This window comes from Hyla sarda, chromosome 3 (assembly GCF_029499605.1).
Source record: "Hyla sarda isolate aHylSar1 chromosome 3, aHylSar1.hap1, whole genome shotgun sequence".
Taxonomy (NCBI): domain Eukaryota; kingdom Metazoa; phylum Chordata; class Amphibia; order Anura; family Hylidae; genus Hyla; species Hyla sarda.
Window position 1 is genome coordinate 49,494,635 of NC_079191.1, and position 24,548 is coordinate 49,519,182.

Sequence of the window (24,548 nt, forward strand, 5' to 3'; positions counted from 1 at the left end):
GATGCTATACTCGGGTCTTTTGGGCGTTCTCATAAAAATGAATAGAGTGCGTGCTGTCTGCAGCATGTGCTCCTCACTGAGTGTCAGGTCCCATCTCAGAGATCGCGGGGGGTCCGACCGATGGGATCAGCTACTTATCCCTTATCCACAGGAAAAGTTTATTTTTGCCAGATTTCTCCTTTAAAAAAGAAAAAAAAAAAAAAACTGTACAAAGTTGTTCATAGCCTTTAGTTGTAGATCCATGAAAAACTGTTTCATCCTTTATATGAACAAAGCCTAACAGTTTACATGCTGCTTTTTGTTTTTATTTTTTAAGCTATTTGTTGTTTTTTTAACACACACAGCATTTATTTTGTTCTGATTTCCTATAAAGCGTCGGCTCAGGATTAGTCTGAAGCTTCCGCTCGCGTTTGTTGCTCGGAGAGACGTGTCCCAGACTCCTGTAATGTATTTCTGTTTCATCTCCTAATTTAATAACTCCTTTTATGTTCTTAAGCTGTGGACATGCCGTAAAAGTAATGGAGGCTGCAGATAATGTGTAGGTTTCGCAGCACAACAGGCGGTGCTCTCCAGCTATGTTTTTTAATCTTCGCCCCCTTCTTTCTTTTCTGCGCTCAATCACTTTAATGCGCGCCGTGGCTTTTCTGGCGTTCCTCATGTGTCAAGTGTCACATTTTGTGCGGCGGACCAGTCAGGGGCTGACACTTAAGTTGTGCTTGTTTCCCTCAGGGTGGAATGATTAACCTTGACTGAAATTTTAGTTTTTGTTTCTTATTTTAAATTATTGGGATTTAATTACATCCATCCTATCCAACCATTCGATGGTCACACAAGGAAAAGAAAGCGCATGCAAGCTATAAAATTCTGGTGCAACCAGATTTACAATAGGTTGTACTAGAACAGTGTTTTCCAAACAGTATGCCTCCAGCTGTTGCAAAACTACAACTACCAGCATGCCCGGACAGCCATTGGCGCTCACCGTACAGGATAATTTACATATAGTTTTATAGTACATGTCATTATGGACGTGGCAATACCTATTAGGTATATGATTTGTGTTTTTTTTTATCTTTTTTTGGTGATAATACACAGCTTTTATTGGGAAAGGGGCATTTTTTTTTTTTACAATTCATACTAAAAGTTTCAGAACTTTTTATTTAATTTTTTACACTTTTTACAGGTTATACTATGCTGCAATACATTTGTACTGCAGCACAGTGTGACCCGATCAGCTGCAAACAGTACAGCCTGTGCGATCCAGTCTGTGGCTGATTCGCACAGACTTCCGTAGCAGGCAGACAGGAGGTCATGATCTAACCTCCTGCTGCCATAGCAACCAATGACGACCTGCCGTCGTATCGTGGCGCCACCGTTGGTGAACATGATCCCCCTGTCAACACCATCGATGCGTGACAGGGGTTGATCACGGCATCTATGGGGTAAATGCTGCCAGGACCTGCGCACTTGTGGCCCCAGCAGCTGCGGCAGGGTCTGCGCTGCCCGCGCTGCCCGCGGCAGTGTAGGAGATCGCTAGAACATATGCATACGTCCCAGCGCGCGAACGTGTCAGGTGCTGGGACGTATGCATACGTCCTATAGCGGGAAGGGGTTAAAGGGATAGTCCAGTGGTGAAAAACTTATCCCCTATCCTAAGGATAGGGGATAAGTTTGAGATCGCGGGGGGTCCGACCGCTGGGGCCCCCTGCGATCTCTCTGTACTGGGGCCAGGCTCTCCGGCTAGATAGTGGGTGTCGACCTCCGCACGAAGCGGCGGCCGACACGCCCCCTCAATACATCTCTATGGCAGAGCCGGAGATTGCCGAAGGCAGCGCTTCGGCTCTGCCATAGAGTTGTATTGAGGGGGCGTGTCGGCCGCCGCTTTATGCGGAGGTCGACAAGCCCCTTTCCCGCGGGCTGTCGGGGCTCCGTACCGGAGATCGCAGGGGGCCCCAGCGGTGGGACCCCCCGCGATCTCAAACTTATCCCCTATCCTTAGGATAGGGGATAAGTTGTTCACCACTGGGTTCACCACTGGACTACTCCTTTAAGGACAGATTGAATATCTAGCATGTAAAGACACAATGATTAGCATCCGGCACTCACCGCTAAGTATCGGACTCGACCCTCCTACATGGAGATCACCGGAGGACCAGGCTTCATAAGGTACGTGGCCGCTCAGAGCGCCCACATACCTTCCGAAGCCTGGTCCTCTGGTGATCTCCATGTAGGAGTGTCGAGTCCGATACTTAGCGGTGACTGCCGGATGCTAATCATTGTGTCTTTACATGGTAATTGCAACTTAATGTATATGGTGATGGTCTCTGAAAATAAATCCAATATGATCGCAATATATTACTATGTCAACTTCAAGGAAAACCAAAAATAAATAAATAATAAAACGTACGCAGTCTGTCAATCCCTCATGTTAGTCTCTAGATTTAACAGACCTCAAAAAGATGTCTCATAGGGCCCATGAATGCTTACACTCTATTGGCCAAGTCCATTGTTTTTCAACACAAGACGTTTATCTCCAAAACCTGGTTTATTCATGGAAATCCTGATTGTCGTCGTCTCGCTCTCCTAAGGGTAAAAATGAGTCAGACCTTCTCCGTGTTAATCTCCTTTTGGACACGATTCCGCTGTGAAATGTTGTGTTTGTTGCCGCATCTCAATTTATCTCCTGTAAATCCTGTAACCTGTTTACTGTATGTAATTAACTGGGAACTTGTCTAAACACGAATTGTCACACCCGCTCTGCCTACTCACAGACAACGCAAGATTTCCATGTAAGCCATAACAAACCTAAAAAAGACCCAATTGTTTCTGACATTTGAGGCTTTCAATGTTTTTATATGAACAAAATGAATTCTGGAGATCAAAAGTTTAACACGTCGTGTCTCCTGTGCATTTAGGCTGGGATTTTAGATTTTTTTTTCTCGCAGTTTGAATATAGGCCTCTATGCCTATAAAGCCCCAGCGGGCACTTGTCACATGTTAAATGTGTTGTATCACATTAATTCTGAAAATAGTGCTGCTTCTGCCCAAAGGCTGTATCTGTCATTACATCTCCATCTACATAGATTCAATAATGGTGCATTCACATTACATGTTGTGTCTGCATGGCACAGATCTGGTGGAAGAATATCCATACTGCTTGCCGATGTATCTGTTTCGGACTCCACTGAACCAAACGGAGCAGACCACAATTTTCAGTCTGGGCCAAAAGTTGTATATGGTCAGAAAATGAGCTGAATTTAGTCACTAGGTGACTCTGTATGATTCATTGGATTGAATGGGGTTTGGCTCATAAACTTCAGCAGGTAGTTTTGAGCTACTCTACTCCATCCAGTTTCCAGACACAGAAGGACAAAACATTGTGTGAATACAGCCCAAGGCTGATCTCCAATACCAGGTACAATTCACAGACAAGAATGGTGCTGATTCTTTGTCCCCAGTAGTTCATGGTTACTGTTCAAGTATTTTGTCAAGATGGTGTTCCAGTGGACAGGAGCAGCTTCTTCATAGAAACATAGAATGTGTCGGCAGATAAGAACCATTTGGCCCATCGAGTCTGCCCAATAATCTGAATCCTATTAACAGTCCCAGGCCCTATCTTTTATGAAGGATAGCCTTATGCTTATCCCTATCTTATATGAAGGATAGCCTTATACCTATCTCTATCTTATATGAAGGATAGCCTTATGCTTATCCCTATCTTATATGAAGGATAGCCTTATGCCTATCCCTATCTTATATGAAGGATAACATTATACCTATCTCTATCTTATATGAAGGATAGCCTTATACCTATCTCTATCTTATATGAAGGATAGCCTTATTCCTATCTCTATCTTATATGAAGGATAGCCTTATTCCTATCCCTATCTAATATGAAGGATAACATTATACCTATCTCTATCTAATATGAAGGATAGTTTTATACCTATATCTATCTTATATGAAGGATAGCCTTATACCTATCCCTATCTTATATGAAGGATACCCTTATACCTATCCCTATCTTATATGAAGGATAGCCTTATGCCTATCTCTATCTTATATGAAGGATAGCCTTATGCCTATCTCTATCTTATATGAAGGATAGCCTTATGCTTATCCCATGCATGCTTAAACTCCTTCACTGTATTTGTAGCTACCACTTCCACAGGAAGGCTGTTCCATGCATCTACTACTCTCTCAGTAAAGTAATACTTTCTGATATGTCCTCTTGTGGTAGTTTTTCTTCTTTTAAATCTCCTCTCCTTCTTTACCGTGTTGATTCCCTTTATGTATTTTAAAGTCTCTATCATATCCCCTCTGTCTCTTCTTTCTTCCAAGCTATATAAGGTCCTTTAACCTTTCCTGGTAAGTTTTATCCTGCAATCCATGTACTAGTTTAGTATCTTCTCTGAACTCTCTCTAGAGTATCTATATCCTTCTGGAGATACGGCCTCCAGTACTGCGCACAATACTCCAAGTGAGGTCTCACCAGTGTTCTGTACAGCGGCATGAGCACTTCTCTCTTCATAAAGTATTGCTGCAGAGAAGGAAGCTCTCAACCTGGAAGAAGACTGACTTTATTAGAACATTAAAGTTGGCTTTAACTAAACCCTCTCATTTGACTAGGAAAGCATTGACATTACTATTTCTACCAGCAAATTGTCACAAATCGGCATTTATGGCCATATTAACAACATTTCTTGAGAAGGAACAGAAGCAAGAGGATTGGTCCATGGGTCATGGAAAGAGCATGAAGGTGGAAATAGACATCAGGCTCCTCTAACCTGGGTGATGCCTAATCCCTGCTGCATAATAGAGAGCATAGTTTGAAATTTGCTATGGGGGTCCCTTTTCTATGTATTCCACTGGAGTCAAAGGTCAACAAAAATCACCATACAAAAACCTCAGACACATAACTGATATAGTGTTGTTACAAATTGTACTGCCTTAGCATCTTTTTGCCTAATTTAACCTGACAGGAAGATGCCTCCTCCCTTCCTTCCAAGAAAAGCATTATGTCTCAGGAGGTGTGGCTGAATCTTTATTCTGACCACTAGCCACGCCCCCTGAGTGATGCCGTCATCTCTCACCAGCCCCTACAGCTACATTACGATCTCCTTGTCATATTTACATATACTTCTTTATAGAGACATGTAGTTAAGAATGAGGTGTGTTTATACCATTGTGCCTTGTGCTGAACAATGCCACAAGCAGAGGAGCAAACAGGGAATGAATACAGTAGTTGTTGGCTGGCCAACAAAACAAATACATTTTTGGTGGTTTCAGAACTAGGGAAGGCAGGTAAGCAACGCTACATGCTTCTGTAGCATTTACATTTTCTTTACCTGATGTTAGAGTACCCCTTTAAGGAATATTTATAACCTCTAATAGTCTCACACTTTCCTGTGAACTTCTGGGGTACATCAATAAAAGGCAAAATAAGCAATGTATCTGAAGAAGAATAAGACAGCACTGACCAAGGGCAGAAGAGTTCTAGCATTTTCCATTGGGATTTTTTCCTAATTCAATGTTAATCTCTATTTGCAGATAACAATAGGCATACAAATTTAATCTGCTTTTCATTTGTATTAATTTGTCTTCTGTATGTGCCTCAGAATTAGAACAGACAGATTTATTGTATTTTTCTGTTCCTAATACACAGTGGGGCAAAAAAAAATATTTAGTCAGCCACCAATTGTGCAAGTTCTCCCACTTAAAAATATGAGAGAGGCCTGTAATTTTCATCATAGGTATACCTCAACTATGAGAGACATAATGAGAAAAAAAATCATAAAATCACATTTTATCTGATTTTCAAAGAATTTATTTGCAAACAATGGTGGAAAATAAGTATTTGGTCAACAACAAAAGTTCATCTCAATACTTTGTTATATACCCTTTGTTGGCAATGACAGAGGACAAACGTTTTCTGTAAGTCTTTACAAGGTTTTCACACACTGTTGCTGGTATTTTGGCCCATTCCTCCATGCAGATCTCCTCTAGAGCAGTAATGTTTTGGGGCTGTCGCTGGGAAACACAGACTTTCAACTCCCTCCAAAGGTTTCTATGGGGCTGAGATCTGGAGATTGGCTAGGCCACTCCAGGACCTTGAAATGCTTCTTACGAAGCCACTCCTTCGTTGCCCGGGTGGTGTGTTTGGGATAATTGTCATGCTGAAAGACCCAGCCACGTTTCATCTTCAATGCCCTTGCTGATGGGAGGAGGTTTTCACTCAAAATCTTACGATACATGGCCCTATTCATTCTTTCCTTTACACGGATCAGTCATCCTGGTCACTTTGCTAAAAATCAGCCCCAATGCATGATGTTTCCACCCCCATGGTTCACAGTAGGTATGGTGTTATTTGGATGCAACTCAGCATTCTTTCTCCTCCAAACACAAGTTGAGTTTTTACCAAAAAGTTCTTCTTTGGTTTCTTCTGCCCATATGACATTCTCCCAATCTTCTTCTGGATCATCCAAATGCTCTCTAGCAAACTTCAGATGGGCCCGGACATGTACTGGCTTAAGCAGGGGGACATGTCTGGCACTGCACGATTTGAGTCCCTGGTGGCTTAGTGTATTACTGATGGTAGCCTTTATTACTTTGGTCCCAATTCTCTGCAGCTCATTCACTTGGTCCCCCCGTATGGTTCTGGGATTTTGCTCACCGTTCTTGTGATCATTTTGACACCACGGGGTGAGATCTTGCGTGGAGCCCCAGATCGAGGGAGATTATCAGTGGTCTTGTATGTCTTCCATTCTCTAATAATTGCTTCCACTGTTGGTTTCTTCACACCAAGCTGCTTGCCTATTGCAGATTCAGTCTTCCCAGCCTACAGTTTTGTTTCTGGTGTCCTTCGACAGCTCTTTGGTCTTGGCCATAGTAGAGTTTGGAGTGTGACTGTTTGAGGTTGTGGACAGGTGTCTTTTATACTAATAACAAGTTAAACAAGTACCATTAATACAGGTAACGAGTGGAGGACAGAGGAGACTCTTAAAGAAGAAGTTACAGGTCTGTGAGAGCCAGAAATCTTGCTTGTTTGTTATTGACCAAATACTTATTTTCCACCATAATAAATCAATTCTTTTAAATCAGACAATGTGATGTTATGGATTTTGTTTCTCATTATGTCTCTCATAGTTGAGGTTATACCTATGATGAAAATTACAGGCCTCTCATCTTTTTAAGTGGGAAAACTTGTACAATTGGTGGCTGACTAAATACTTTTTTGCCCCACTGTATGACAATCCATCATTTTAAAATGATTGTTTGTTTTGGGCAATTTGTTTTGCTGGAAGGGCCAAGTCATTCAAGGGAAAATGACAGCAGGTTCACCCACACTAAATACAATACACTGGGTCATAGCGTGGGTGAACCGGGGTTACAACGAGGTATCATTTACCCGGATCCACGGTCTGGAGATACCCGTTGTATCAGCCTCCATCGTTATTAGCCAGATTTGCACAATGGAGGCTGATACAGAGGAGAGGAAACGGACTGTGATACCACGTTGTAATCTGGTTCATCCGCACTATAACCACATGTATTGGATTTAAGGGTGAACCGGCTGTCAGCTCTCCTTTAAAGGATGTCCTTCTTCTTGAACCCCTTTTGATCAGCTATGATCTGTAGGGGAGCCTGGCAGCAAGTGTAAAATTGCCCAGTGGTGCCCCCATAGGAGAAATTAATTATTATAAAGGTATATTTTAGGTCTATGGGCTCCAAGGACAGTTACACTCTTTGTAGTTGTGCTTTTCTTAATAAATGGGGGGGGGGGGGGGGGGTCCTGAACAGGGATTTCCTTCCATTAACTCAAAATTCCCAAATAGGACATTGGAAAATTATTGGCCATGAATCATGATACGTGACAATGTTACATGTTTTACCATATTTTTCTAGCAGTTGAAAGGGAAAACAGCAATGTATAAACTGTTGGAATGTTTTGTTTGACGCCAGAAGAAGGTATTAGGCGGCTGACAGGCCCTGTAGATAACCTTTTAGCTGTTGTCAGGCAACACGCTGTTAGTAATGGTCCTCAACTCCTCATGGTACTACTCTGCTGTACTGATGTCATAACAGATAAGGCTACTGGCAGCGTCCTGATCGTTTTTCACTGCGGTGAATTCAGTTCTAAATATAAAGTTTAATTTTAAGTGAACATTATTATTCCATGAGGCCCAGAAAAAAGCAAACACATTCACTTCTTGCCTGACCACCTAAAGTGGTTGAATACACTTATATAGAATCAGACTAAAGTAAGGGTAACTGTGGCACCAAGTCCTGGCGCCTAAATAAAGGCTGATCCGCCTATTAAATGGACACTGTCAGTCAAAAACTGTTTTATATGTTGTACATCTTGGCAAAACATTAAACATTTCTAATATACTTCATAATAAAAAAAATTAGCTACTTTTTATGGAAATCACACCACTAGGGGTCCCCATACCATCCGGAACATAATCCTGTCTGTCTGTAGCATCATCTTTGTCCCAGCTGAAGCACAGACTAGGACAAAGTCCAGGAAGTGAGGGCGGGTTTAGAACTCCTTTGTGCTTACTCCTGTCCGGTCGATGTGATGCATGTCTGAAAACAGAGAGGAGGTTATAGAGCAGCCTGTAGTGATTGGATGAAGAGACCCAGCACAGCACAGCAGACTCAGGGAGGACATGAATGCATGGTGAGGACCAGCTCAGTGCTTGCCTTAGATACGCCCTTTCCTGAGCAGTGGATGCCAGAATGACTGAGCAGCAGAACAGAGGGATTTGTGAGCCAAATACAGAAGCTAGACACATAAAAAAAAGAAATGTAAAGCATCTGCATGAGTAACATATTTTTTTAAGAATTTTTTTTTCCTGCCATATGACAAGAATGATTTAAAGGAAAAAACATGGGGCAGCGCTATGTCTGCAACAGAAAATATATTACGTTCCTTTAAAAAAGAGAACAAAAAATAAAATAATAAAAATAATAATTCCTCCAGAAATCAAGCCAATAACATTCAGCGCAAGTTGAGAACCAGACAATTTTAACAAAGAGCCAGCAAATGTGTGGATTCCTAAATATAGACCAAGACACAAGTGACAGGCAGTAGGAATGAAGGGGGGGACGCTTGGGAAATGAGAAGAAATGTTCACTTACTTTTAATCAATTCACTTCTGAAAAGTGGTTTATTCTGGGACAAGAAATCTATAATGTTTTTTTTTTTTTATTAATACAAAAGCATACGCTGGCACCGGTGTAATGTAACGCCGCAGCTCGGTGTCTAGACTTGATGAATTTTCATTGATCACTATATATAAACTGCAGGCCGGGAGATAAAATGTGAAGGCTTCTTGGAAGTCCTCAATCTAGGGTAGTGTTCCCCAACCAGTGCGCCTCCAGCAGTTGCAAAACTACAACTCCCAGCATGCCCGGACAGCCAAAGGCTGTCCGGGCATGCTGAGAGTTGTAGTTTTGCAACAGCTGGAGGCACAGTGGTTGGGAAACACTGATGTAGGGATTATATTCTAGTGGAATAGAGGATGCAGGTATGCATGGTGGTGGGTGCTTATTATTCAACACTATCTTAGAGGGATGTAACTGGGTGCATTTACCAAATAAAATATGCATAGGAAAACTTTATTTTAAATTTAATTTTTTTTTTTTTTTTTTTACAATATATATTTATTATTATTATTATTATTTTTATTATTATTATGTGTATGTGTATATATATATATATATATATATATATATATATATATATATATTGCTTGAGAAAGCTGGTGTGAGACCGGTGAAACGTTGTATCACCTTTTTTCTGCATGGGTTAAAGGAATCACTTTTTGAATTCAACCTGGAGTGCTGCAGAACCTCTTTGCATATATATATATATATATATATATATATATATATATATATATGTGTGTGTGTGTAGTCCAAACAAGAAGCGGCACTCCGGAATACAAAAAAATAAGTGACTTTATTCACCCATTAAGCATGTGCAACGTTTCAACCTCATCACTTATTTTTTTGTATTCCGGAGTGCCGATTCTTGTTTGGACTATATATATATATATATATATATATATATATATATATATATTTTTTTTTTTTATAATATTTTAGAATATTTATTTTTGTAATAAATCTACCAACAGAACACAGTCAAGTGTATTTTTATTATAAGTCTATATTCCGACATGACAGATTTCCACCGCAGAACCATATCTGCAATGAAATCCGCTACAGACATTTTGTAGCTTAAGTGTATGGATTTTTCACCCTGCATGTCGAAACCCAGCACCATGATAGGTTGTCCTTTTTTTTCTATGTTTATTGTAGTTGCTGGGAAAGTGACCCATAAAGTGGACTCTAGTATAGGCCTCTGTTAGTGTCAACCATTGGATGTCAGTGTCATTGTACATACTATGGTCCATTTTTTTTTTTTTGCAAAATGAGTCATTTCAGCTTTATTACAATAGCGTTTTTATGCTTTTGACTTTCCTATACTGTATATTCCGTGCACTGTAATAGTTAATCCCCCTTCTCTTCCTTCCCTGCAGCATGCGAGTGGCGTTTTCTTGGAGGACATCCGTATAAGCTTCCTGCAGCACTTGTTTCTACATCCATTGAGGTAGGTTTTATATTTGCTTGTAACTTGCTTTGGTCTTTTATTGATATTAGCTTTGCTTTTCTTTAGTTCTTTTTAGTTCTGATATATACAGAAGCTTTAAGCCTCGTTCACATCCGCTTAAAGAGTACCTCTCATGATCTTGTTAAATTTTATAATTAACCCAGTTCACTGCCCCATCATGATAAACCACCCCCTGCCTTTATTTTTATTATTTTTTTTAGTTTTCTACCTTGATATTGCTCTGTATTTTCTGCTCAGTCTCAGATTTACAGACTGAGAAAGGGCGTTACCCAGCAGGTGTGACATCATCTGAAGCCATACAGGGGAGAACTTCCTCCCTCACTCTGCTACACACAGCCCAGAGCAGTTTAGTGTGAGATGAGCTATAATTGGCTAAGGCTGCACCCCCCCCCCCCCCCCCAACCACCACCACCACCCAGAAGATAGGGGATAAGATGACTGATTGCAGGGGTCCAGCCGCTGGGGACCCCCTGCAATCTGTCACTCAGCACTCACCTTTGCGAGCTCTCCGCAGCGCTGGAGGCTCTGAGTGTGCAGCGTGACGACCATGGAGCCGGAGTATCGTGACATCACGCCCCGCCCCCTCAATGCAAGTCTTAGTGTATTAGGGCCGGAGTACCCCTTTCATTCTTTATGTTGGGCCATTAGGGTCAGTGCAATAACTACAGGGATAGTGTCGGTGCAATAGAGGGGTCTTTGTGCCTTTTTGACTGATTCATTTTGGCTTTGGAATCATATAATAAAGATTGTTATATTTATACATAATTGGGTGTGCGCTGTATGGTGTATTTCTTTCTTCTTTGTTGACTCATATGTGCTACTATAAGACAACACTTTTTTATGTGACATAATTAAAGAGGTACTCCTGCATTTTTTTTGTTTTTAAGAATACCCAAACAGGCTGACTTAAATAATAAACCCAAATTTTTACTTACCTTCTGCTCTCCCCCCGTTGCCTCCCTAATCTTTGTTCTGGTCCCCAGAGTGATCCTATTCCTGGTGAAGGTGGTCGATGAATCACAGAGCAGCTGTAGTGTCCCATCTTGGTCAGTGATTGGCCTGATGGCTATGTGACACATTGACCACCACCACCACCAAGAAGAGGATCGCATCGGGACCAGAGCAGCAATACTGGGGGAGCACTGAAGGTAAGTAAAAGTTTCCTTTTTTTTTTAAATACATAAAGGGAATCAACACAGTAAAGGAGGAGAGCATATTTAAAAGAAGAAAAAGTACCACAAGAGGACATAGTTTTAAATTAGAGGGGCAAAGGTTTAAAAGTAATATCAGGAAGTATTACTTTACTGAGAGAGTAGTGGATGCATGGAATAGCCTTCCTGCAGAAGTGGTCGCTGCAAATACAGTGAACGAGTTTAAAGGGGTACTCCGCCCCTAGACATCCAAGGATAGGGGATGAGATGTCAGATCACGGGGGTCCCGCCGCTGGGGACCCCCGGGATCTCGGCTGCAGCACCCACCTGTTGCGGCTTTTGGAAAAGTTGGAGGCTTCGGCTCCCGACCACGGTGACCTGAGATCGTGACTCATACGGGGCGGAGTCACAAGGTCACAATCACCCGTCACCGTGGTTGTGACGCGTTAGGATGAGAGCCTCCAGCACTGCCGAAAGCTGCAACAGGTGGGTGCTGCAGCCATGAACCCGGGGGTCCCCAGTGGCGGGACCCCCACGGTCTGACATCTTATCCCCTATCCTTTGGATAGGGGATAAGATGTCTAGGGGCGGAGTACCCCTTTAAACATGCATGGGATAAGCATAAGGCTATCCTGTATATAAGATAGGGCCAGAGACTATTGATAGGATTCAGATTATTGGGCAGACTAGATGGGCCAAATGGTTCTTATTTGCCGACACATTCTATGTTTCTATGTTTAAATTCAGGTAGTCAGGTAGGTACCTTTTTAAATGTGCTGTTGACAGCTCTAAATGTTGTTGGGGTCGACCAATGGAGAGCGCCGGCGATGAAGGGGATCCCAAAGATGTTGCGCCGGAGCCCGAGGACAGGTGGGAGACCATCACCGGAGCACAGGGGGCACCGTAAACGGCTACCCGGTGGCAGCTGAAGCAGTCTGTGCTGCCGGATAGCCGTTTATGCGATGGCCCGACATACAAAAGCATTGTATGTTGATGCTGCCTTCAACATGCGATAGCCTCTGAGAGGCCATCGCATGTTGAAATTATCATATGTCAGGGCCATCGTAGGTCGGGGGGGGGGGTCACTGTATATGTCTTTTATCAGCCTAAGAGTTGAGCACCTGACGTTGCCCAGTCTTTCTACTTAAACCTTGTGGGAGAGGAAAAGCAACAATAAGCCCTGCACTATCTACTCCCTGCCACCCAGCTTCCCCAGTCTCCTGAAGAGAATATCTGTCTGGTATAGCAGCTATATTGGAGAAACACTTTTTCAGTCTCCTAAAGCCCCAGCAGTGATAGGCTGCTCCTCCTCCCTGCCCTTCTCACTACAGCAGCGCTGCCATGCTTTCCATCTACTCCAAACATGCCGAATCCCAAAGCACTGATTTTTATAACTGAACGATATGTGCAGCTTATTAATGGTAGTGCTATATTAAGTATTCCGTTTTTTCCATTTTCTTTTTTCCATTTAGTCTAATTTGAAACAGTAGTTTTGCTGACACGCTGCGTGTGCACTTTGACAAAGTTGAGCAGAGGGTGACATAAATGTTCTTATCTTACATTGACATGGCAGGAAGTGTATTTTCAGCCTTGTGTCCGTTTCATCCTCTTTCCTGTATACAAACATTTGGTATAAGGCATTATATCACTATGTAAATGGGGTATAGGCCGGGAGGAATAGGGGTGGATCTGCCCTGGGTGCAAAAATGGGGGGTGATCTACCCCGATACACAGTGTCTGTCAGCAGCCCTATTTAAATGACAGAGGCACTCTATGTAGCGAGTGGCTGCCCTCTGTATTGGGGGAGATCACCCCCCTCATTTTTGCACCCAGGGCAGATTCCGCTCAGCACCCCATGCTTAGAGCTCCAGGCCTTACTGGCTGATGCCAAAGCGGTATCTGCTGAGGTCAGCACGGAAATGGGACAGGTAAGTATCAAATCCTGCTTAAGGGGGCACAGTACATTATAGCTTAACTGGAGGAGGGGCACAGTCTATTAGAAGTTATAAAAGGGGCACAGTGTATTATAAAGTGGGTTAACAGTGTATTTTTCGGGGGCACGTTGCATTATAACATGGGGCACGGTTGTGGTGAGGGTGTGATGAGGGCAGATGTTGTTACCCTAGGGGCAGATGACATTAACGCCTTGTGTTCGTGATGCCAGGGCGTGGTTTAACCACTACACCACCCGAAGGTATGCTGCTGGATCCTGGGCTAGGCTTGGGGCAAATAATGACTCCGATGCCAAGTTATGGAACAACAGCAGCTTTACTGAGGTAGACAGGTGTAATAGTCTTGACAGCTCAGTTAGTTCTAAGAAGGTGACCAGTGACTTCAGAGACTCTAGCGCTCTCTGGGACTTATAGTGGATTTGGACAATTTGCTGCAGGCCCACTGATCTTGACTGACTTCACCCCGTATGCATCTTACCAGGTTTTGGCGTTCACATGTGGGGTACTGGATTAATGGAAGCGTGGCTGCGTGGTAGGCCTTGGGTCTCCTTGGGACTCTAGACACTCTCTCAGGACTTTAGTGTTCTGTATCTCAGCAACAACTCTAGACTGACTAGCTAGCTCCTCCCAGGGTTTATATGGTGGAGACTCTGGAGGGGTCCCATAGGTGACCCTATAAGTCACATGATCACCAGTACCTTCCTTGGTTACAACACATGGCAACAGTAGTTAAAGGCACATAGCAGTATATATACATTACAATAGACAATATAAGATATAATTAACGGTTTACATTGCATAGGGTAAAGAGGGACTCATAGAGTCCACCTGACAGGACAGAAAGGGCACAGGGGTGCAACTCCTGTACTGGGCCACCACACAGTGTATTATAACTGAAGGGGGGAGGCACATTATATGTTAGGGGCTCAGTGCATTCCAACTCATTATGTATTATATATATATATGTGTGTATGATTTCTCACTAAGGGGACACAGTGTTATGTGATTCAATAAGGAGAGCACAGTGCTTTGTAATTGAGCATGCACAGTGTATATTCAAATAAATTGAGGGCGGCATAGTGCCACAGTGTGTGGCAGTATTATATTCAGAAAGAACTGTGTTTGACATTATCATAGTCAGAGGACACAGAATGTGTTAGGGTGTATTCACACCACGTTTTTAACCCTCCGGTCCCCCCATACGGTTGTGGAGAGGGTGGGTGGAGGGGGGGGCGGAGGAACCGAACGCACCCGTATGCGGGAACCGGAGGCAATGATTTCCTATGGACCCGTATCAGCCGACCGGAGTGCAACGCAGCCTCCGGTCGGCTCTGTTTAGGCCCGCATGCAGTTCCCCGCCCGGACTTAAAACAGTAGTTGACTATGGTTTTAGGTCCGGGTGGGGAACCGCATGCGGGCGAAAACGGAGCCGACCAAAGGCTGCGTTGCACTCCGGTCGGCTGATACGGGTCCATAGGAAATTATTGCCTCCAGTTCCCGCATACGGGTGCGTGCAGTTCCTACGCCCCCCCCTCCCCCCACAGTCTCCGCAACCGTATGAGGGAACCGGTGGGTGAAAACGTGATGTGAATGCACCCTTAGTAAGATATTCAGAGGGTCCGGTGTGTAACACTATGCAGAGATTTTTTTTTTAGTTTATAAGATGAGGATTTGATGCAAAAATAAGGAGCCTAAGTTTTCTGGGCATTATGGGGGAGAGTCATCAAGACCTGTGCTGAGGAAAAGTCGACCAGTTGCCCATAGCAACCAATCAGATCACTGCTTTCATTTTGCAGAGGCCTTGTTAAAAATGAAAGCAGCTATCTGATTGGCTGGGCAACTTTTCTTCTACACAGGTATTGATAAATCTCCCCCATATGTGTCTATGGTGGAAAAGACAAGAAATATTATTTATTTTTTCTTCAATATCATATGTAATAACAACAGACCGTACCTGTAGGTCCCATTTACTAGGCCGATCCATGTACACAGGGTGTTTCCCCTTGTCTGACGGCCTCTGACAGTGTCTAATCCAGTGTTTGCCAACAGGGTGCCCCCAGCTGTTGCAAAACTACAACTCCCAGCAATGCCCGGAAAGCCGAAGGCTTTCCGGGCATGCTGGGAGTTGCAGTTTTGCAACAGCTGGAGGCACCCTGGTTGGGAAACATGGGTTTAATCAATGCCTACAGTATAAGGGTACATTCACATGGGCGGATTTATTTGCGGGTTTCCTGCTGCGTATTTGAAAGGGGGCGGGCTCTTCTAGTCTGTCCGCAGCAGATTTTCCGCTGCGTAATTTCCGCTGCGGAAAATCTGCCGCAGACCCTACTGACTTCAACGGGGCTTGCAGCGGATTTTTCACTGAGGAAATTCCACAGTGGAAAATCTGCTGGGGCCAGTGCCCCTTCAAATACGCAGCGGGAAACCCGCCAATAAATCCGCCCGTGTGAACATACCCTTAGACTGTGTAGCGACACACCCCCTAGTGACAAGATGAAAATTGTAAACACCCAGTTGTCAATTTATTCATATCTTTCCAGGGGGATAACAGAGGAACTGCACAATGCAGAGTTCAAAAAAGAGATGCTCCAGAATTATTTCATGGGAAATACAGACAGGGCCGGAATGTTGAGAGATCTTTTTCGGGATCTGCTCAGTAAAACGGTCCAACATGTAGCATCGGATACAATATCAGATTAGTGAGGAGACGTGCAGGCATTCCTTTGAAGCCTATTGTTGAAAGGAAGTGTATTTCTTAAAATACATGTTTGGCTTTTCCCAGCGGACGTGTCCCTTGTATCTCACTTCCTCTGAATTACTCTGCGCAGTATGCAGCTCGTGCTCCAAGTGCAGTCTATGACGCTGTAACCTAAAACTGCTGTGGGATAGATATTTGTTGCTTCACCCGATGAAATCTATTTTATTGTTAATTGACCAATCGCTTAGGCTCACACTAGGTTGAGGGTCCATTCGGCTCTTTTTTTCATTTTTATTTTTTTATTGCACGGAACGGACCCTGAATGGGTCGGTGCACAACTGACACTGCCGAGTCCTGACAGATCCCATTGACTTGAATGGAGCCCATCGGGTGTCTGGTATTTTACAGGAGAAAAAAGATCGGACCTGCAGAATTTATTTTCTTTGTTCAACGCCCATCCTTTTAACAGACTTTAGCGGAGCACAGGGGCAGAGTGAGCCTGTCCTGATCTGTCCTATGGCCACTATATAAAAGGGGTAAAACATTTTTTTTTTAAATCAACTGGTGCAAGAAAGTTAAACAGATTTGTAAATTACTTCTATTTAAAAATCTTAATCCTTCCAGTACTTATCAGCTTCTGTACACTACAGAGGAAGTTCTTTTCTTTTCCAGTTTCTTTTCTATCTGACCACAGTGCTCTCTGCTGGCACCTCTGTCCATGTCAGGAACCGTCCAGAACAGGAACAATTCCCCATAGCAAACCTCTCCTGCTCTGGACAGTTCCTGACATGGACAGAGGTGTCAGCAGGGAGCACTGTGGACATACAGAAAATAAATTCAAGAAGAAAAGAATGTCCTCTGTATTATACAGCATCTGATCAGTACTGGAAGGATTAAGATTTTTAAATAGAAGTAATTAAAAAATCTATTTACGGTAGCTTTCTGGCACCAGTTGATTTAAAAAAAAAAAAAAAATTTCACACATCCATTCACTCTTATCCATGCCTACAATGGAGCTCACAAGACATAAAAGCCTTTTCTACAGGAAGATGAAATTCTACATTAATAACACTAATAATCTTACGAAAAACTTTCAAAATTCCAAATAATTGCCCAATATCCACACTGCAATGGGCAATCCAAGTTAAGCAATTGTTCGTAAAGGCTCAAATGAACTATAAACCTCTTCTGCCTCATTGCACAAAGGAACAAACATTAAAAACATAGCTTAGTGCTTCTTGGGAGGTAAAAATTGGCAAAATATGAGTTTTGGTTTTCACTAGTGACTGGCAGGAGATCCCCCTAACATTCTTCTACATTCTGCTGTGCCATTAGTTTCTCAACCTACTCTGTCCCGATTGATCAGCACAGTAGGGACCATCACAAGTTAAAGGGGTTATCCACCATAAGGTGATTTTAGTACCTACCTGACAGAACTAGGCATTTCCTGTTTGGTTTTGTTCTCTAAACTACACATCCCACAGTTCCATGCTCGCAAGTATGAGGTCACTTTCCTTCCTCCCTCACACGAGCCACCACATCCATTGAAACACCGTGTTTTCTAACCAGGGGGGCCTACAGCTGTTGCAAAATTGAAGCAGGATAGGCTCCCTCTGATCACCTAACTAGTGATGTCAGGTCTCGATGCACTGCAACCTGGGAAATCCCGAGACATGAGTAATTTTTTATGCTGTTAAAATTAAATATTGGGGTGATAATCACAGAAGAATTGTGAGACCACCGTTACACACAGGTATAGATATTATATTATGAACTATACTAACTTTACAGCCCCTGTAGCACAAACCCACTCAAGGCAGAAATTAAAACCAACCTTAGGCTAAATTTCCACTTGGTTTTTCTTCTGGCAGTTTTTGGATATCTGCCACTGCAGTTTTCGAGCCAAAGCCAGAAGTGTATTCAAAAGGAATAGGACATATAAAGGAAGGGCTTATACTTCTCCTCCCTTATGGATCCACTTCTGACTTTGGCTTAAAAACTGCAGTGGCAGATGTCCAAAAACTGCCAGAAAAAAAAACAAGTGGAATCCTTGCCTTAGGCTGGAACTCCACTGAGGTTTTTGCCCTGCCATTTTTGTGGCATAAAAACGCCAGAAAAAACACCAGAAAAATTGCCACAGTTTTTCCCTGCATTTTGGCGTTTTTTCTGGCGTTTTTACCTTTGTGTGGAATTTGCCATTTTTGGCCCCTTTTGCTTTTTTTTTTTTTACAAAATAGTTGGGTACAAAAAAAAAAAAAAAAAGGATGCAGTAGGATGTAAAAATGTATTTAACTAAATGTTTATTTTTTATAACAAAATTGTAATAATTTTTTTTATAAAGTGTGTGTGTGTTTAACTTTTTTTTTTTCCACATTTTTTATGTAGTACTACTACTTCCAGCATGGAACAAGACTGTTCCATGATGGGAGGAGTAGTACCTGTACTATAGACATATCGCCCCGGGTGTCAGTCTGACAATCGATGCGATCGTCCATAATATAGCAGTGATGTGGCTCTATACAGCGCTCACATCTTTGCTCTATTCACATCACTGGCCATTCATATTTCCCACCCAGAGCTGCGATTGGCCGAATGGTTTCAGCCAATCACAGCTCTGAGGAAAAGATGAATGAATCAGTGGCCAGCCCAGAGTATAGTGCAGAGCAGGGATGTGAGCGATGTATACAGCCGCTCCATCTCTGCTATAGACAGGACAGTCACAGCGGGTGTCAGTAGTGGCACCCGCTGTGATGTTTCCTTTAGCAGGCACTACTACTCCCAACATGGAGCACACTCTGCCTCCTGCTGGGAGCTGTAGTACCTGCATTAATAGACAGATCGCAGCGAGTGTATCTTCTGACACCCGCTGCGATCTGTCTATTAATGCAGGTACTACAGCTCCCAGCATGGAGCAGAGTGTACTCCATGTTGGGAGTAGTACTTGTAGTTAAGGAAAGATCACTGCGGGTATCACTTCTGACACCCGCTGTGATGCTCCTGTATAATGTATGGATGCAGCGGCAAGCGCTCTCCTATGGTCCCCTGCACGCCGTATATATACACATTCTGATTTCTCACAGAAAGCTGTGATTGGCTGGAACCATCTGACCAATCACAGCTCTCTGCGGTAAATATGAATATGTGTATATATACATCAGTGCAGGGGACCATAGAAGAGCGGCCGCCGCATCAATGCATTATACAAGAGGATCGCAACGGGCGATCTGTCAATAAGTACAGGTAACTACTACTCCCATCATGGAACAGTGTGTTCCATGCTGGGAGTAGTAGTACTACCTAAAAAATGTAAAAAAAACAAAAGGTGAAAAACACGCACACACTACATTTTTATTATTGTCGGCTAAATTTTTAGCGCCTTACCCGCTCACATAAATTGATCCCTGTTTAAAAATGAATAAACATTTCGCAATAAAAAAAGATACATTTCGTTAGGTACAACTTTTTCCATCACTACTGTATCTTTTTTATAAAAAATTTTTATGGTACCCTACGAAATTTTTATAAAAAAAAGGTATCTCCATAATTTTTTTGGATCGCTAAAGTCCAAAAAAGAATAAAAAACGCCTGCAAAAACGCAAAATTTAAAACCAACATGGCGTTTTTCTTGGCGTTTCTGCTCTCCCATAGACTTCTATGGGAAGAAAATGCCACGATTTCAGGGCAAAAAACGCCAAACTATGTTTTTGCAGGGCGTTTTGAAAATCCAGCCTCTGAGCCAGAAATTGCTGAAAAACGCCAAAAGGATTAAAAAAATGCCAAACTGGAAAACGCCAAGTGAATCTGGCATTTTGCAGTTTACCAGTGACTTGCAGCTGACATCTGGACGCTGCGTTTTTTCACTGAAAAAACACCGTGCGGGAAAATTGGCGTTTTTGATGGCGTTTTTGCAAAAAAAACCTCAGTGGAGTTCCAGCCTAAGGGTGCATTCACACCACGTTTTTGCAATACAGTTCCCGTATCAGGTTTTTGAGGAAAAACGGATTCCTCAAAACCTGACTAAACTGTATCAAAACATGTGTACAAATTTTAACCCGTATACAGTTATAAACCTTATATGGTTTGAAAAATGACATCCGGTTGCATCCATTTTTTTAAGAAAAAACATATACGTTTTTAACTTTTCACTCCATAAAGTTTTACTTGTTTGATTGTAATTCCAAGAAAAAAAACTGTGCAAAGTCAAAAACCGTATGGTGAAAACCGTATGCAACTGTATGCACATACAGTTCTGTATGGTTCCCATTGACTCCCATGTTAAAAAAAAAACGTATACGGTTTAATACAGTTTTTCAACTGGACCTAAAACCGTGGTAGACTACAGTTTTGGGTACAGGAAAAAAAACTGACAAAACTGTACAGGATGCAAAACGGACACAACCTGATGCATCTTTTGGCATACCGTTCTTAATGGAGAGTCAATGCATACGGTTTCCAATACGGTTCCATACGGTTTTCTCATAGAAAACGTATACGGGAACTGTATTGCAAAAACGTGGTGTGAATGCAGCCTAAGTCTCCCAAGTCAAACTAAGTCACCTTCTAATAAACAAAAGAAGAAAAGATGAGACACGAGAACAAGTCACTAGTGTAAAATTAGTTTCACAATTTTAATTAAATCAAAAGACAATTCATAGACTTAAAAGACATAAAAAAGAGGAATAAGCAAAAGCGAAAAACTGAGGCCCGAACACAAAGGGTACCTTTCATGTGTATCAGCACATTCATCCATCTTGGTAGGTAAGTAGATTGGTAAGTAGGTAGCTAGGTATGTAAGTAGGCTGCTAGGTAGGTAGGTAAGTAGCTAGGTAGTTAAATAAATAGCTAGTAGGTAGATAGGTAGTTAGGTATGTAGCCAAGCATCAATCCAGGTAGGGGATCTGGGGCAAGTGCCCTTGATCACTATAAGCGAGGAAGCACCTGTGCTTGACACGTCCCCTCCCTTGCGTCTGATGAGTAAGCAGTGGTGACGCTTTGGTGGCCTGTGGCACCGAATCCCCCTCCCAGTTTTCATTTTGCTATAGCTGGAGGTACACTGGTTGGCAAATGCTGATCTTCACTGTCCCCTTTTGGCAACTGCTCCATTATGGCATAGAAGAGCCCTCAGTGAGACATCCCAAACACCCCCCTTCCCGAGTGATTCAGTGATGGCTCCTATTTACTATAGCTGCAGAGCATTGGCATCATCGCTGCTTGAGAAATATTGAAGCTTCTTTCTACAATATAATAAGACCAGACTACAGGCCTGGATTCTCTTTATTGATAATAAGCAGAGAACATTACTGGGACCCTGGAGACCCTTTTAGGACTGCAGGCAGGCAAATGTTCTGCCATGGCCTGGGTAGGTGCCAGTTTAGTAATTTACAATTGTAGTTCTGGATCTTTCGCTAAATGCTAATGGGAAGCACATAATGGCCCTCGAGCTTACCGCAAAGCTTTCCTGGAAATCTCATTACTCTGGTTATACTTTACCAAAGAATAAATTGGCAGGGTTAAACATTTTTACATTACTTCCTAGTTTATTAAAAAATGTAAAAACTTCTTGGTAATTTTGCCAATGTATAGCACTGCAGAATCCACAAAAAGATCGGATTACTGATGAACCAAACGTCTGTGTTCTTTTCAGCAGAAATCATCTATTCTATGACCAACCATTCAATGAGCTTTGAGGAACCTGTAGTTCCTAATTTTGATGGTGCCTGAATCATGAATCATCTGTGTGGTCCCCGCTTCTCCCTGCCCCACCAGCCTTGATAGATGTATTTGGGTGTAGATAGAGATCTATCAAGGCCGACGGGGCAGGCAGAAGCCTCCAGGACTGCCCCGATGAGTATGGTGACTGTGAAGTAACATTGACATGTCAACTCAAGTTAGGTCAAGAAGGCATGAGACCACTGCACAGTCATGAAATAGTTACTGACACGTCATCCTAAATCCACATGATGGAACTGTGTGTCAGATGATGAGAATTATGACTGCAGCAGGAGGGAAGTGTGTTGAAATTGTAGCAAGCAGTGACCTTGTGATCATATAAGAACAAGGTGCTTTCATGTAACACTCAAATGACAGAGTGATAGAAGAATTAGCAGTAACATAACCTGCAACTTTTTCTTTACGCTGGCCATACATTTTGGATGGCTGTCAGCCAAACATTGTATGATCAGAGGTCCAATTCCAATGAAGAGAGGTCATGAGGTATTGAAAACACTGTGATCACCGACAAGAATACCTCTGATCAACATCAAGTTAAAACCTAGCCTTTAATAAATCAGATTAAAAAACACATGACTAAGCACTAACTGAAATAATGACCAAAAAGAAGAAAAATGTGTGCTGCCAGAAACCAATAGTGACAAAATAAATGTGATGTGCTGCAATAGAAGTGCTGAAGTTTTATAGACAAAAATGTTTGTCAATTTAAATAACAGTCCCATATACTAGATGAGAGGGAGGATGTCTACCTGTTAACAGGTTTTCAGCATATGCAATTGTAGAGGAAAATGGAGGGTATTGTGCCCACTAGGTCTAAAGGCACCCTTTCCCTCTGTCCCTGCCTTTTGAGGGACCCACCTCCTTAACAGGGTGGCCTCAACCACGGTGACGGACCCTTTCCTATCCTAAGCGAGGGATAAAACAACAAAACAGGAAGGAAAGGGTAATAGTGGTAATGAGGACAGCACTTCGGAGCTCCATAAAAAAACAAAAATACACACAAGTGAGATAAAATCTCCAATGAACGCAATTCCCAATTCCAACGCGTTTCACTTGTCAGATCGCCACAGGATCATCAGGGAATGTAAACACTAATAGTCAGATAAGATTGAGAGTTTTATAAAAAAAAAAAAAAATATATATATATATATATATATATATATATATAAACAGTTCCAATAGAAATTCAGGTTAATACTCTGAATTTGTAGATGTCAGAACAAATCACAACATATATGGTTAGAGACCAGCTGCTGCAAAGTGACAATGCACTCACTATGGCATTGATAACAATAGTATAGTAAATGAACCGTGTATGTGTCACATTCATAGCTGGGCTAATGGCCCATATATATTAGCATATGGAAATGCCTGCCCTATATCAGTACTTCTATACATTTATAAACATCGGAAAATAAGTAGACATAGATGATGATAGATGATAGTAATAAACAGACAGATGGTATCCACTAAGAATGTAGCAGGAGTAATAAAAGGCAGATACTAAGCAAATTCCAGCTAGTCAGATGCAAAGTTTCAACTGTAATAGATGAAGAAATCCATAGTGTGTAATGGCACTTAGCCCCATGATGGCAGGACAAGGCATCCCTGCGACAGGTCAGCGCACGAGGGTCTTGTCACGTTAAATCCTGTTGTATACTAGATCAGCGCAACTATTTATGCTTCGCGCGGTTGGGTTCCGACTTCCAGTTACAGCAGCGTGCCGGAAGTGGTACGCTGCAGTTAGATTACTAGGGAGTCCAGAACTTAAAAAAGTAAGTTTGAAGTTGCTCCAATTTGTCCTCACTAAAAACTATTTCACATTTAACACATAGATCTTCCACCAGCTCAGGGGTACTGCCATGGGCAGCCCGGCAGCACCAACTTATGAAAACATCTACCTGGGATGGTGGGAGGGATCTGTTGTGTTGAGGGAGGCCTATGATAAGTATCAACCATGTTAATACTTCTGGGGAAGGTATATCAATGATGTGATAATAATCTGGACTGGAGAAAAAGAGCACTTCATCGAATTTGGCCAGGAATTGAATATTAACTAACTGGGTCTCAATTTCACCTACGAGATCCATAAGGACGCTCTCTGCTTTTTGGATGTTTATTTACAAAATAAACTCAGAGGGACGCATTGACACATGCGTCTACAGAAAACCCACAGCTGGTAACAATTTTTTAAAGTGGCATGGTCATCACCCACTCGCCCTCAAACGGGGTATTCAAAAGGCCCAATATCTTCGTATGAGGAGAAATTCCTCTAGGTATGAATCTTTCCGGTCCTGATCAAATCCTAAAAAAAAAAGCATACAATGAGGCTACAAAAAGAGATCATAGCACACTACTAATACCCCAAACAACAACAA

At 42.4% G+C, this 24,548-nt stretch overlaps 1 protein-coding gene across 3 annotated transcripts in view; it reads left to right on the top strand.

Annotated features, from left to right (window-relative positions):
• HPCAL1 (hippocalcin like 1) overlaps positions 1-24,548 on the top strand; it is a 198,026-nt gene that overhangs the window by 106,704 nt on the left and 66,774 nt on the right. For all 3 annotated transcript variants that reach the window (XM_056564182.1, XM_056564180.1, XM_056564181.1), the window contains exon 3: positions 10,548-10,618. The gene's annotated coding sequence lies outside the window, so the exon portion shown is untranslated. The remainder of the gene's footprint in view (positions 1-10,547; positions 10,619-24,548) is intronic.